Raw genomic sequence first — 15,408 nt, forward strand, 5'->3', positions numbered from 1 at the left:
ATAAGCAACAAGAATTTACTGTATAGCTCAGGGAAGCATATTCAATATTATTCTTATAATAACCTACAATGGAATATAATTTGAAAAATAATATATAACGGAATCACTTTGCTGTACACCTGAAACTAACACAATATTGTAAATCAACTTTACTTCAATTTTTTAAAAAAGGAGTTAGCTCCCGGTGGTCAAGTGAAGAGAACTGAAGAATGAGGAGGCCAGATAGTGGAGGAGTGGATGAGAAATGGCCTGGGGGTGAGGGCAAGGCCAGTGCAGAGCCCCTCTGGAGAGGTTTGGGAAAGAACAGTTCCGCCGCCGCCCTTAGCTTCTGCCCTCACATTAGGAGGGTTCTGGTCCCAGATTAGCAGGCTGGAACTGAGCCCCAGACCCTGCCTTGCCCTCAGAGGACTTGGAGCTTATTGCGGTAGTGTCATTTAGAGACCACACGCGCTTGTATTTTTCTTTTGCCAGGTTGTAATTAGTGCATCACAATGAACACAGTAAAAAGGGAAATTAACCGATTTACATTTGTTTGCAGAAGCTATTATCTTCTCTGTGTGAGGATTCTGAAGATCTTTCACCCTTCATCTCCGTTCTCTTGGTCAAGTTGAACCTTCCAGGGACTTGGAAGAATGCGGCCGGTGGTCTGAAATGGTGTTTAGCTGCAGCTCGGCTCTCTGATCAGCTGAGGGGATCTTCCACGGTTTGGCCAAACCTCCATTTTCTCATCTTTGGGGGTGGAAAAGCCTCATCATCATCAAATGGGGGTGAAAAAGCCTCCACTGTGAAAAATCCTCGGGACTGCTGTGGAGTCCCCAGGAATTGGTTTACAGAATGGGGAAATGCTTTAGAAAACACAGGAAGAGTGCTGCACGTGCAAGGGATTGTGCTAGCTGAGTCCTTGGCCCAGGCAGCTCCTGGGAGTGAGGAATGGGCTGGGGAAGGCGGGACACACATCCTTGGGTGGGTTCTGCCTGAAACAGGAAACCTGGCCCCAGAGACGGGACTGCTTTGGAAACCAGCTGCAAGTGCTCTTCAGACAGCAGCAGCATAGATGAAAATGGGGGTGCAACAGGGAAGGGTGGGCGAACCCTGTGGAAGCGGGGGAATAGGGCACAGAACCCAGGTGGTCCTGCACAGTTTGGAGACTCACTGCCCCTGGGCACTGGGAGGTGGGGTAATAGTACTAAGAAGTTAACCTTTGAGTTAGGGGGGCCTGGATTCGAAACCTCCTCTGCCACGGCTGTCTGGGTGACCTTGGGAAAGTTGCTTCACCTCTCTGAGCTACAACTCTCTGGGCTGCTCAATAACAAATGGCGGAAAGCAGGTAGCATGCACCAGAGTAAGCAATTATTTGCTGTTAATTACTCCCATTCCCCACCTCAGACACTCTTTGGTTGCTTTTCAGAACAGTTTATATCCATTGTCCATCTGAAGCATGGATAACCTGCCCATTTCACAGATTTTTCTCCTTCATTTGATTAACAGATATCAAGGTCTGCCAGGAAGCAAATAGTCCCTGTCCTTGAAGAACTGCCTGCGTGTGCATGTGTGTGTGTGTGTGTGTGTGTGAGAGAGAGAGAGAGAGAGAGGAGAGAGGAGAGAGGAAACTGTTACACCATGTGGTCAATGCTGTAATTACGGTGACCATGTTCTCCAAACCACAAATCAGGTCACATGGTCTGACAGAGGCTATTTTCTGCCTCCACTGAAGTCCAAACGTGAAATCACATGTAGTTACACATTCATTGAATCACCTTTTACTTTTTTAAGAAGCAAATGACATGAAATTTGGATTCTCTGTGACAAATCCCACCATAGTCCCAGAAAATCACTAGAGCCGTGACCAAGTCCCATAGAGATCCCTGGCAGGAACAGGAAGACTTCCCAGAGGAGGTTCTGCTTAAGTGGGGCCTTGAAGGCTGAATAGGAGGTCTCCAGGCAGGGAAAGAGGGGGTGATCTTAATGCCCTTGGGACAGGACCTACCTTTCCTGCTCTGTTATAGACAACCCTGCTAAGACCTGGGGGTAGGGGCTAAAGTAGGCAACAGTGTCTATTTTCATTTACTTTTCACTTTCCTGTTCCAAAGACCTCCTGGGAAGCAGAATTGTTTCAGGCCAGTATAACAACATGGTTACATTGCATCATATCTTCTGGTGCATTTACATGTTTGTCTCTGCAGTAGACCATACATTCCTTGAGGACAGGGGCCACATCTGTCATGTTCATCTCTGTATCCCTCTGCTTTTCCTCCCCCACCAGGATGGTGTGAGGAAAACTATAGGAGAGGTACTAATCAATGTCAAATGACTAAATGAATGAAGTACCATGGACGGGCATGTTGTACGGAGGCAGTGTTCTTTGTTTTGTGATGAATCTGTTGACTTTCATTTTATCTGTTTAGTTAGCAAATATGTGCTGGTTGCCTGCCCTGTGCCTAGCTCTGTGTGGGGTTCCAGAGCTCAGCTGTGTCCGAGACAAATGTGGTCCTGCTCACACACAGCTTACACTCTAGAGAGAGGCAGCCGACAAGTAACTACAAGAATGATGAAGAGGGATTGTGACATGTAGACCAGGAAGTGGTCTGGGTTAGGGACACAGGAAAAGCCCCAGGAGGAAATGAAATTTAACCTGATACCCGCAAAATAAAAATTAACCATTTAGCTAACATTTTAATAGTGCTTATCATGTGACAGACACCACTCTGAGGGCTTTACATGTTTAACTCATTTAATTCTCACAATTGTCCTAGGCAGTACAGACTATTATCCCATTTTAGAGATGTACACAGAAAGTTTGAAAAACTGACCCACAGGAACTTCCCTGCTGGCAAAGTGGTTAAGAATCCACCTGCTAATACAGGGGACATGGGTTCGAGCCCTGGTCCAGGAAGATCCCACATGCCGCGGGGCAACTAAGCCCGTGCGCCACAACTATTGAGCCTGCGCTCTAGAGCCTGCAAGCCACTACTACTGAGCCCGTGTGCCACAACTAATGAAGCCCGCACACCTAGGGCCCGTGCTCCGCAACAAGGGAAGCCACCACAATGAGAGGCCCACACACTGCAACAAAGAGTAGTCCCCACTCGCCACAACTAGAGAAAGCCTGCCTGCAGCAACAAAGACCCAACGAGCCAAAAAAAAAAAAGATAAATAAATAAATTTATTTTTAAAAAAATAAAAACTGGCCCACGGTCACACAGCTTGTAAGTGGCAGAGCCAGCATTCAAACCCAGGTAGTCCACGCTCTGAACGAGGAATTAGTCAGGTAAAGGGGAAGGCCAGGCATACCACTTAGGACAAGAGATAAGGCTGGACAACAAGGTGGGGAATTTATCCTGAGAGCAATGGGAAGGCATTGGTGGCTTTAAGTAAGAAATGGGCATGATTAGGTTGCATTAGAGGAGGCAAAGTTGGGGGGAGGGAGAGCAGTGAAGGGGCTGTTAACATGGGCCGAGGCAGAGACAAGATGTTGGCTTGGACTAGGGTGGTAGTGATGAAGGGATGGGGTTGGGTTAGAGAAGAAAACTGGAGGCGGAACCAATGGCCCTGGCTCATGGATGGCATGTGGGGACAGGGGCTGGTGACAGATTTCTGGACTGGACATGTGAACTGGACACATAGGAGGAGGGAGAGAAGCAGGTTTGGGTGGATGCAGGTTTGGAAGTTCAGCCTTTGGTTTACGGAGTTGGATAAAGGGGACCTTGGGGCAGCCAAGGAGCATGTCAAGTGGCCAGTGGGGAGGACACTGGACTGAGGAGGGGGTGTGGGCAGGGGAAGTTACCAGCACAAAGAAGGTCCCCAAAGCTCTGGGAGGTGTGGGTGGGTCCTGAGGGGATGGAGGAGCAGGGCACCTCGACAGTCTTCCTCAGAACCTCCCAAGGTATGGTTAGAAACGCGAGTCCTCAGCTTCACCTAGACCCATGGAGGCCAATGCCCAGGGTGGAGCCTGGGCCTTGCCTTTTTGCAGGCTTTCTGGGTAACAGTGAGCTGGAGGGCCTTGGGCCCAACTTGGTGAACGGTAACTGAAGACTTGAAAAGAGTAGGAAGAGCTGTCAGTGATGGGGAGTCACCCCAGCTCACAGCTGTCCCCCCTCCCCCCTGCCAATGCTTGGGACCTGCAACTCCATTGGTGAGATGCTGGCTCTCGCTCAGCTTGGGCAGAAGAATAGCTCCGTGACCTGACCGGCCTCCATTCCCCTCTACCCTCCCACAGCATCGTTCTTATTATCTCCTTCCCCTGCTTATAGCCTTCTCACTCCACCTGGCCCTCAGGATAATGTCCTTTCCTTTGGGCCCCTCATAGAAGGTCACCCATAAACTGCTCCTAACCCACCTCTCCAGTTTTCTTGCTCATTCTTTCCTTCCTGCTTCCTCTACCCTTCCCCCCACCCACCTCCATGCAACACTCAGCTTTTCCTGAACACTTTCCATGTGGCCTGTAACAGGTTGTTCCTTGTACTGGGAATGTCCGTATCCCCGCCCTGATCCCCTCCGGTCCCTCCAGATCCTGCTCAGAGGCTGCCTCCCCCCAAAGTTCCCTTGTTCTGCTCCCCTCTTATTGTGGGCCTTAGCACTTGCCCTGGGCCTCCCCAGCAGGCCCTCAGCTCAGCCAGCCTCTGGACACAGGGAGGGACATGCAGATCACCTCCAAACACACCCCGACACTTCTTGAGAGTGCAGACCCATGTCTCTTTCAACCCTGTATCTCTGTTACCGAGAACACAGTGCCTGGCACAGGGAAGATGCTACAGGACCTCATGTGGATGAAAATGGTCTTCTAAAGCAGAGATTAGCATAAGATTCTAGGGGCTTGTTTAACCTGCCCAAGACCCAGACAGTATTCAAGAACTTTAGATCATTGACCACAGGAACATAGATTATAATGAGAATTTGCTGGTGGATGTTGATTTCCCTGGCTAAATTGGTGGCATGGCTGGAGTATGCACTAGGAGGTCACAAGCCTATCTTTGAACATGGCCTGCAGTTTGGGCCTGTGATCACCACCTTTAGGCTTAGTCCTACTGACTACACTCCATGCAAAGCTGTCACATGGGCATGACTGGGAGTCCAGAGCCTGGTCTCATTCCCCAGCATCAACCTTGCTCAGGCCTCAGCGTCTTTCCTCCTCTGAGACATGAGTGGGCTGGCTGAAACCCCTTCCCCCCCTCCCCCCCAGCACAGGAGGTTACCCTTTAGGGGAATTGGGATGATTCTGTTCCTATTCTTGTATGTCAAGCTTGGCTTTTCTACCTCTCTTGGCTCTGCTTTGGTTGCTCATATTTTTTTTAAGCTTTGCTCCTACAATTAGGTAATCTTGAGCCTCTGAAGGTCCTTAGGAAACCACCAATCCATTGTTTTCCAAATTTGCTAGTCTCACCCCAGGCCCACAGAGCCAGGATCTCTAGGGTGGCCTGGTGATCTACATCATTAGCAAGCTCCTTATGGCTCACTAATCAACCAATCAACTAATGACCCAGTCCCTCATTACAGGCAGGCTCATAGATGGTAAAGAGCCCCACCTGGAACAGTCAGATCTGAGTGCAGGCTGGGGCTCTCAGCCACTTCAGAGACGCCCAGAAATCATTTTGTGTTTCTGGGCCTCGCTGTTCTCATCTGTGTAATGAGGATGACCAGTGTAATCTTGCCTAATTTGCAGGGTCCTTGAGATGGTTGCACTAGGGGTGGGAAACTGAGGCGCAGTGGGAGAAGAGATTTGCACAATGTCATCCACCTCTATCTGCCTGTTATGTGCCAGGCGCTGGGAATTCAGCTGGGAACAACTTGTTGGGGGAGATGACATTCTAGTAAACAATGCAACCAGTAAGTGAACCAGATAGTCACGAAAAAGGAAATAAAGGGGTTTTCGAGAGTAAGGGCAAAGGGGTAGGTGGGGCTGGGAAGGACTGCCCAGGAGGGGTCACTCCAGCAGAGACCTGATTGTTGGGGAGCCGTCTGAGGAGGCCCTGGAGGGTTGTCATCAGCCCAGTGTTGGTAGAGCCAGGAGGCCCCCTCGGGCCAGCCAGGGCGCTCCGAGGACCCTCGGAGGCACGGCGGGCGCGGGTCTTTGTCTCTCTCGGTCTCTCTGCAGCCTCTCCGACCCCCAGTGCTGTTCCCTCTTTGACCCCCGAATAACTTGTTGGCTTCCCCCGGGCTTTGTTTCCCCGGGGTCACCGCCTCCCGGACTCCCGGCAGCCGCCCCGGGCCCTCGTGGGTCCCGCATCTGACACCCCCTCCGGCCCCCGCCCCCTACCCGCTCTGAGACTGGGGTCAAAGGCAGCCTGCGTCACGTGGTCGCCGAGCAGCACCGAATCGGCCGGGAGAGCCGAGGGAGAATCCGGGTGGAAGCCGAGAAATCCAGCCCCGATAGCAGCGCCCGGTCCCGCCCCGGCCCCCGCCCCGGGGTGCTCGCCGCACGCCAGCCGGCCGCTCGGGCCTCCGGAGCCGATCTCCGGCCGGCACCCACCCTCCACCACGGGATCGAACCCCGCTCCCTCCGCCGACATTCGGGGAGGTAGGCGCCAGGGACTGAGGGGGTAAGGGGAGACAGGCTGGGGGCCCCTTGGCGCGCGGGTTCGCCCCTCTGTGCTCCGTGGGCCCGCGGGGAGCGAGGCGGCGCGCCCCAACTTCCAGTCTTCAGGGAGACCCCCACCTCCCACCGCGGGATGAGGGGGGAGGCTGCGCGCTGCCTCAGCGCAGTGCCGGGGACCGGGACTGGGGGCTGGGCACCGAGAGGGAGGGGGAGGGGGAGGGGGAGGAGAGCGGGCGGGAGGCGGGGCGGGCGGCGGCAGCGGCGGCTGCGGCGTGGAGCGGGGGTGGGAGCTGCGGGAGGCGGACGCGAAGGGGTTAAGTCCGGCCCGGGCCACTGCCCGGCAGCGCACACACGGCCCAGGGGACCCAGGCGTCCGGCGGCTCGCCGGGAGCGCCCCCTCCCCCGGGTGGCGCCCCAGCCGTGGCAGGTAAGAGGCTGGGAGGGCCGGGGCGGGCCAGTCCCCTGTCGCCGAGCCTGCGGGGCCCGAGCCGAGCTGGGCGTGCAGGCCGCGCGGGGCCCAAGCGGCCGCCGGCGCAAGTTTGGTGCGGGCGGGCGCCGGGCGGGCTCGTAGAGTCTGCCGGGCCCCGCGCACCCGGGTGGGAGGACAAAGGGGTGGGGGACCGGGCGGGGGCCGGGGGCAGGCCGGGGTGCCGGTGAGGGCAGCGCGGCAGCTGTAGGTCACGGATAATGTCACTCACGAGGAATGCCCCTTCCCCCTCCTCTACTCCCGAACAGGGGAAACTTTTGTCTGGCGAGGGACGGGGTTAGAGGCCAGGTCCCCGCTTCGGAAAGGGTAAGGCAGCCGGACCGGTTTTCTCTGGGCTGTGATCGGCCCGGTCTCTAACTCCCCTCCTCCCTCAGGTTCTCGGGAGCAACGATACCCTCGCTTTGAACGCTGCCCTTTAACACCCTGGGACGGGGTAGGAGGGGGCGTACGCGAACGCGTGGGCTCTGGGACAGACTGGGAAATTGGCTCTTTCCCAGATTTAAGCAAGCGGGTCAGCTAGGAGCCATGCCAGGCCCAGAGGATACAGAATCCCACCATCACACCCGGGTGCTGTAAAACCGCCCCTCCACCCCCTGCCCCAGAGCATTTGGAATGGCCTGGGGCACTATTGTCCCTGGTTTGAGGTTCAGACTGACCTGGGTGTCTGTCACTTCCCAGCTCTGTAGCCTTGGGCTGGTTCCTTACCTTCCCCTAGCCTCAGTTTCCTCACCTGTAAAATGGGCAAAGTATAGAATCTGCCAGAATAAGGATGAAATGAGAACCTGTGGTACCTTAGTAAACGGTGGCATGTTTATGTTCAACAAGTATTTGTTGCATGTGTACTATATGTCAGGCCCTGGGCTAATTGCTTTAGATACATTATCTCATTTAATTCTCCCATGTTACTATTAGCAGCATTTTACAGCGGGGCAAACTGAGGCACAGAATCGTAAAGGTCGCACGGCTGTGATGTGGTGGAACTTGGATTTGACTCCCCTCCCCCAGCCTGAGTCTCAACTACAAGGCTTTATAAGATCCTGCTGTGACCGAGCTCATTTTCCATTGAAATCATGAGGACACAGGCCGCTCTTCCCTTTACCCTTACCCCCAGGTGTTGCTCCTTCTGTCTGGTACTGGTGTGGGCTGAGGTCTTGTGCCCTGGCTCTTGTTATTGTGGGCAGCTGGAGCCTGGGCCTGGAGCTCCGTTAAGGGTCCAAGTTCTGTTGCTGGCTGGGTCCGTGGCAGGAACGCTTTCGTAGTATGGGTGGTGCAGGGAGGAGCACTCCCTGGCTCTGGCTGGGGACAGCTGGTGGCTTTGTCAACAGGCCTCTCCCCAGCACCCAGGGGACCGAAGAGCCTTTCTACTCCATCCAGACCAGGTCACTTTCAGATCAGCAGGGGGCAGAGGTAGGGCCAGGAGTGGAGTCCTTGGGGTGATGGGATTTATATTGCAGGTGTCCTCTTGTGTGACTCATCAGCAGGGTCCTCATTGCAAAAGTAATGCCCCAGCCCCAAGGGTCCTTGAGAACAGTAATGAAGGGTGGACTTTGAGCACATGTCTCGACTGCAGAATCCTTATGGAAAATGCATGCGTGTATGGGTTTCTGAGCCTAGGGCATGCATTTTCCATGTAAATAGCCCAGGAGTGAATGTGGGGTGGTCCAGACTTTCAGTCACCTTAGTGCCCTGTGCTGGCCTAGCCTTTTGGTAGGGTACCATCCCATGACTATGGGTCAGGCTCTGAGTGGGAGCCTTGAGTAATTTCTAAAAAAATGGAAAACAAATTGCTAGTTAGTGAATGACATCTGAAAACAATGGAGTGGGAGCAGATAGCTTAAAAAAGTCCCGGGGAGAGGAAAGTTTGTGCATTACTATTCTAACTTCTCCGAGGGCTGTGCCAGCACTGCTTCTGGAATTTGCAGTGTCCGTAGGCTTTTCCTGGGTCCTGAGAATAGGAGGTCCTCCTGGGCTGACAGTTCACTGCCAGCTGGTAGGAACAAGAGTGGAAATTCCACTACTTAGCTAGACTTTAAGGGGGCTCAGAAATGTGGGGGATTGAGTAGAGGGGCTGAAAAGATTCCTGAGGGATGGGGATGACCCTAGGCATGTGGTCAGACTCTCCTTGAGATCAGAGCAAGAGAATCAACAGGTGAAGGGAGGAGGAACCAGCAAGAATGAAAAGACGGATAATGAGTCTCCTATCACAAGGGGTATACAAAGAACAGTTTTACAATCACAAGTTGAGGATGTGGTTAAGAGTATGAAATCATAGGCTGGGGTTGACCTAGGGGCCAACTGAGAGACCCTGCACGTGAGAGACTTAGAAATGGACTCTAGTCTTAGCAGCCCAGAGCTTTCTCTGCCCTGGGCTTTGGGCCTGCTTGACCCGTGTTTCTGTACTTTGGGGTCAAAGCCAGGCCTGCGAGTCCCTAGAGACTGGGCAGACTTCTGCTGGCTTGGAATTTGGTTTTGGGTATGGCTTGAAATATCTGGACTGTTTGGAGGACTTGGACATTCTTTACTTGAACTGGAACGTTAGGGTAATTTGTTAAATCTGTATGGAAAATGTCTGTGGACGGGGGTGACTGGGAAATGAAATGAGGTGAGATGCTCCTGCTTTCTGGCTGGAGAGGCCGCTAATCTGACAGGGGAGGGAAGGCAAGGATCAAGTGATGGCGAAGAGGCAGGATGGGATCAGTGATAGATGGGCTTTGGAAGGTCAGTGGAGGGGAAAAGCTCTTCTGGTTGTTAATGTCGACAGGGCTTCCTGGGGGAGGAAGTGTTTGTGAGGGTGCAGGCAGTGGGAAAGGGGACTGTGGGAGGCAAGATGGGGTCGTGGGGAGCTTGCAGTGTTCTCCTCGGGGGTTTGCATTTCATTCTGTGGCTGGTGGAGAGGACAGAGGGTTGTAAGCAGCTCGCTGAGTCGAGGCCTGTTACTGTGCCCTGTGCCAGGCTCCTTACAGACGCTCCGTTGAAATCTCGCAGTACCCCTGCGAAGTAGCTGCTGCTGGCCACCCCCAGCCCCACCCCATTTTCAGATGAGGAAGTGGAGGCTCCGAGGGGTCGAGCCACTTACAGAACCGTGTTTGAACCCAGGCTTGAACAGTTTCTGCCCTGTTGTGCTGCTCCTCTCAGGGGTCATTTGGCCAAAGATGGTGCCAAGACTGGCAGGGTTGAGACCAGCTCAGAGATGATGCTAACTGTGGTCTGGCAGAAAGTTGACCAAAGGTCTGACTCGGGCCATGGGACTGAGAGGGAAGGAGAGGGAGGCTGCAGGACTTTGTAGGTATCTTGGGGATGGGGTCATCACAGGTGGTGTAGGGTTTGGGGAAGGACCCTTAAGTGGCAGTGTCACTGCTTTCAGTTCCCTGCAGGGCTGTCTCCTGGCAGAGGGCATAGTCTTGTCCTGTGTGGCTCTCAAGGGCAGAGACAGCACCAAGGGTGACAATGAAGCTAACGGGAATTAACTGCCTGAGGAGGCAGCAAGGTCCCCATTGCTGACAGTATATGCAAAGAGGCCAGAGAGTTGGAGAGGGTGCCGGAGGCGTGTATCGGGAGGGTCAGGCCTGGGTGACCTCTCTCAGTTCCCTTTTCACCCGAGAATCTTGGGGTGGTGCTCGGCCCACTTCTACTACGTTTTTCTCATAGCTTTTCATAGCTGCCCCTTCCGGAAGTTCCCCTGCAGCGCTCTGCCTGGGAGAGCCCTTGCCCCATGGAAAACACTCAGCCCAGCTGATCTTTGAGGGGCCCCTCAGAATTTCTGGATCAGCCACCAAAGTCTGGGTTGCCAGGGACTGTGGTTTCACAGAGGACTGGAACCTTCTGCTTTCGTTTCCCAGTCTGTGAAATGGGTTCAGTCTCTCGTTCCTCAAATGTGAGGAAGCAAGGCTGAATCACAAGTCAGGCTGAATCAGTAGGGGCTGGAGGAAAGGGCTGATGGATTTGAAAGTGAGGAGTGGGAGGGGTGGGGTGCGTGGGCTGGGGGGCAGGGCTGTCCCTCTCCTTCCCCTCATTAGAAGGTAAAGCCGGGGCTCCCGGCCTGAGGGGTCACAGCCAAGGTGCTTTCTCCTGCCTGTGGGGCTGGCACAAAGCTCTGTCCATCAGCTTCAGCTTGGAGGTTGGGAACTTAGAGGCAGGGGTGGATGTGGATGTGTTGGACTGTGTGGCCTCAGGGCTAAAGCCAGTCTGTCACCAAAGGAGTTACAGAGGGGCCTGAAGCTCTTATCTAGATGAAGAAGGGTTTGTGTCAAGTTGCCTCCTGGCCCTTTTTATTCCTACCTGTTTTATTTGTTGATACAGATTGGATTAGTTTAATTTTAAAATGTGCATTGCAAATGAGCATTTATTTATTTGCGGACAAGGCGTGGTAGGTGGCCTGCTATGTGACCACAGTGCCTCACCTCCCAGTCTCCCTCAACCCTCAAAGAGAACCTGCCACTTTTCCCTCCCTGTGTGCGCCCTATCCATTCCTGCCTCCACATTTCTGCTCACAGTGAGGGTGCTGCACCCCAGTCACTTCCGCTCACCCACCCCCAAATCCCCCCCAGCCAGTGCCCAGCTCCAGCGTGACCTCTTCCTAATTCCGCAGAGCTCGCACTGCCTGCTCCCTGCTTTCCATGTGCACAGTCTGTTATCTGGGCCTCTACAGGGCCCTCACACACCTGGCTTTGAATTCCGGTTCCTTCAGGACATGTCTCATCTCCTCCAGGCTCTGTGCTCTGGAGGCAGTGGCTGTGGGCAGCCCATTCCTGCCCCACTGGGTGTGGGCAGCATTGCAGAGCGGAGTCAGAAGTCCTGGCTTCACATCCCAGCTCTGCCACCATTAGCTGTGGGATCCTGATCAAAGTACCTAAATCCCTCTGGGCATCGTTTTCCTCAGCTGCAAAATGAGGATAGTAACAGTCCTGTTTTGCTAGGGAGATTGAGCAGATCAGTTACTGACCCATTGTAAGAACCCAGTAAGTGGGAGCTGTTCAAAGCCAACAATGGTTATCATAATTACTGTTTATACCTAGGAGATGATCTATCCTTTTAGAGATAGAGGGAAGAATCTCTGGAGTTTGAGTTTCTCAACTTTCTGTCTAATGACTTGAGGCATGTATGGATGAGGAAACTGAGGCCTGGAGAGAAAGGGCAATTTGCCTAGGGTGTGGGACCTGCCCGTCTTATCCTGGAAGCCTGGCAGGATTTCCTCTCTCGGTTACACCTGTTTTTCCTCTTCTCTTCTTTCATCAAGGTTAAGGTGCTCAAGTTCTGTAGTCCCAGCCTCCTCCCTGGTGGCCACGTGGAGTGGTATCTAAAACTTGTGCCAGATAAGTTGGCCTGGCTGGCAGGCCTTGTGACTGCCCCCAAGACCAGGGACCCATACCCTAGACTGTGGACACTGTGGAGGCTGCAGCCTCCACAGGCCTCCTGCTCAGCCTCCCTGTGCCCCAGGAAGGGGGAGAGGATGGTGGCAGGGAGAGGTGACCTGGGCTAGATCTCACTCGAGGTGGGTGGCTAGGACACAGATAGAGGAGAGGCTGGGAACTAGGCTCTGGAGCAGGATGATCTGGGTTCAAATCTCTGACGGGCCACTTCGTACTTATGGGACCTTGGGCAAGCTGTTTTTAGTTTCTTCATCTGTACAAGGGGGATAATAATTGTCCCCGTCTCACAGCATTTAGAAAGAAAATGCAGGGAAGGTGCTTAACTACAAGCCCAGTCCATGTTAGTTGTGGTTATTGTTGTAGTTGATGATGTAGTTAATGACTAAGAAGCTTATTTTAATCCTCCCAACAGCAGTAGGAGACGGGCAGTGTTACCACCCCCTTTTAGCAGATACGGTGACTAAGTCCTGGCAAGGTGGACGGCTCGGCCTGCAGAGGTTCAGACTCGGGGGACTGCCATCGGGGTCTGGTGATTTCGAGGGGCTGCTCTGGTCGGATGAAACTGACTTGTCGTGTGAGGCACTGGGAGTGAGGAACCAGAGCTGGCCAGGATGGAAGGGATTGTGTCTGGAGGTGTGGAGCGGAATCCTGGTGCTCACGTGGCTGAGAAGTGGTGGGGAGCCGAGGTCTGGTCCACGAGGCGTAGCTTGGATTCTCCTCACCTGCGGGCTGGCCCAGGCTCGGCCTGTCCGGGCAGGTCCGGGCTGTCACTCGGTGGAGGTTTGCTGTGGTTATTGTGCAGCCGCCGCTGGTTAATGCTACGTGCCCAGGCAGAGGCCAGGTGAGGAGAAATGAATGTCATCATCGCAGGGCCTTCACTCAGGCTGCACCCTCTGCCCAGGTCCCCTTCCTCCTCTCCTCACACCGGGCGGCTCCTGCTTGTGCGTTTACAGGACTGTTAGCATCACCTGTTCACAGAAGCGCTGCCTGATCCACCTGCAGGTTATAAGTCAGTGGTTCTCAAGGTTGGTCTCTGGACTAGTAACATCGGCATTACCTGGGAACTTATTAGAAACGCAGATTATCTCGCCCCACCCCAGACCTACCGAATCAGAAACTGGGCAGGGTGGCGGGGGTGAGGAGGGGGACCCAGCAAGCTGTTTAAGTTCTTCAGGTGATTCCAGTGCATGCTAAACATCCACAAACACTTGGTTAGGTAAAAAAAAAAAAAAAAAAAAATGATGCTTCTTTCTTTGGGCTCTTAACGTATTCAGACACCAGCAAAGGTTGGGGACCCAGAGGAAAGCCCAGTTTCTCTCTACCCTGTCTTCAAAGAGCCACCGTCTTATAACAGCTTCTCCTGCCCAGGAAACAATCTTGTGCCACAGTGCCACAACATGATTACAGGAGACAGTGCTGGGGCCACTTAAAGAAGGTGGGATTGGGGGACTCGAAGGTGGGAGGCTTTGTGGGTGGGAAGGATGAGTGCCGGGAACAAGCTGGCTGTGTTCTAGGGCTGGGGCCAGGGCTGGGGTTAGAGAGTGGGTCCTGCTTCAGAGAAGGGTGTGTGCTGGGGCCGGGGGTATGTGCATGCATGTGTGATTACAGTGACCAGATGTGGTCCAAGAGGGCCAAGGGGTCACCAGTCCAGTGGTTTTAAGCATCTCAGTAATTTAATAATGGTGATCATATAATTGCTGCTCACATTTGTGGAGAGCTTGTCAGTGCTTGATAGGCACTTCCATGTAATCTTATCTGGAGTAATCCCCAGAGTAATCTTATAACGTTGACAACGTTATTGGCCCCATTTTATAGATGAAAATACTGAGGGCACACAGTCATAAGGAGGTACAATCTAGGAATTCTTTAGGGGTGCTTGGAAACAATCTCATTGGAAGAAGGGTGGTGGAGGGTTGTCTTGGAGTGTTTGGGTAGCAGGCTTTATAAAGCTGCAGAAATATATATTCTATCAAATGAGTAAATTGGGCTTTACTGTGGGGGGGGTGGTGATGGGATTGTGTTGGGATGGTTAGGGCTCAAGCCTCCAAGTTGGGGCCTCCACTGCAGACACTGTCATTCTCCTCTTATGGATGGGCCATTTGAGGCACAAAGAGGCACAGTGCTGACTTCAAGGTCCCACAGCTAGGGCAAGAGATAGAATCAGAGAGAAAAAAACCAGGGTCTTCTCTGGTTCTAGCAGGAGAGGTGGGGTATCAAGATCAGTGCCCAGTGTCCACCCTGCTCTTCTCTTCTGCCTCAGTGTCTCCAGGGTACGGTCCAGGAGCCCAAGGGCTTTCCTGACACAGTGCAGGAACCCCTTCATCTCTCAGTGGGGAACAGAGGCCCAGAGAGGAGCAGGGACTCGCACAGGGCCACACACCGTGTCACGATTGGGACCAGACACAGAGCCGTCTCTGTTCTGACCAGGGAAGGGTTTGTTTCCTGAAGACTGTCCCTGCCCCCCACGCCTCCTTTGGCAGGCTGGGTAGCCGTAGCCCTCAGAGTGGCCCAGACCAATGCTGGGGGTAGAGGTGGGTGTGTCCGGGGGAGAAAGCTGCCAAGGAGGGTGGGGCAGCATGCAAGAGAAAGAGCACCAAGAAGCCCAGACCCCAGACGGAAACCAAATGTATTTTCTAGGTCCTGAGAGGATATCTGGAACAATGGAAGTAGAATGGGGGAAGTCAGACTATAAAAAGGGCTTCTTGATATCCTTACAAAAAAAGAAAGTAGAGTCTTTAGGTTTGACTTTTGTTTCTCTGAAGGATGTTTATGTAACTTCCTGAAAGCAGGATCCCAGGGCTCTGTGAAGTTTGTCAGATGCTGTTGTTTATAGACTCAGGGCTGTGGAGCTGGGAAGGGCTTGATAGGGTAGTCTTCCCACTTTACAGTTGGTGAAACTGAGGCTCTGAGAGGTGCGGCGAGGGGGCTGCTGCCTGAGGCTGCACAGTGAGGCACAGAAGACTTGGGATGGGAGCCTGGGTCTTGCGGTGCCTTGTAAGGGGCGGTTGTCTCGACTTACT

The 15,408-nt window shown here is 53.5% G+C and overlaps 1 protein-coding gene across 4 annotated transcripts in view; it reads left to right on the top strand.

The window, feature by feature from the left end:
- Positions 1-569: 569 nt before the first annotated feature.
- The window catches only part of NDST1 (N-deacetylase and N-sulfotransferase 1), an 80,117-nt gene continuing 65,278 nt past the window's right edge, over positions 570-15,408 (top strand). The window contains exons 1-2 of one of the 4 annotated variants that reach the window (XM_036845382.1): positions 6,824-6,959; positions 7,268-7,325. The gene's annotated coding sequence lies outside the window, so the exon portion shown is untranslated. Of the gene's footprint in view, positions 704-6,338; positions 6,515-6,823; positions 6,960-7,267; positions 7,326-15,408 lie in introns of those variants that run through there. The other 3 variants (XM_036845385.1, XM_036845380.1, XM_036845381.1) reach the window with 3 other exon arrangements.

This window comes from Balaenoptera musculus, chromosome 3, assembly GCF_009873245.2.
Source record: "Balaenoptera musculus isolate JJ_BM4_2016_0621 chromosome 3, mBalMus1.pri.v3, whole genome shotgun sequence".
Taxonomy (NCBI): Eukaryota; Metazoa; Chordata; class Mammalia; order Artiodactyla; family Balaenopteridae; genus Balaenoptera; species Balaenoptera musculus.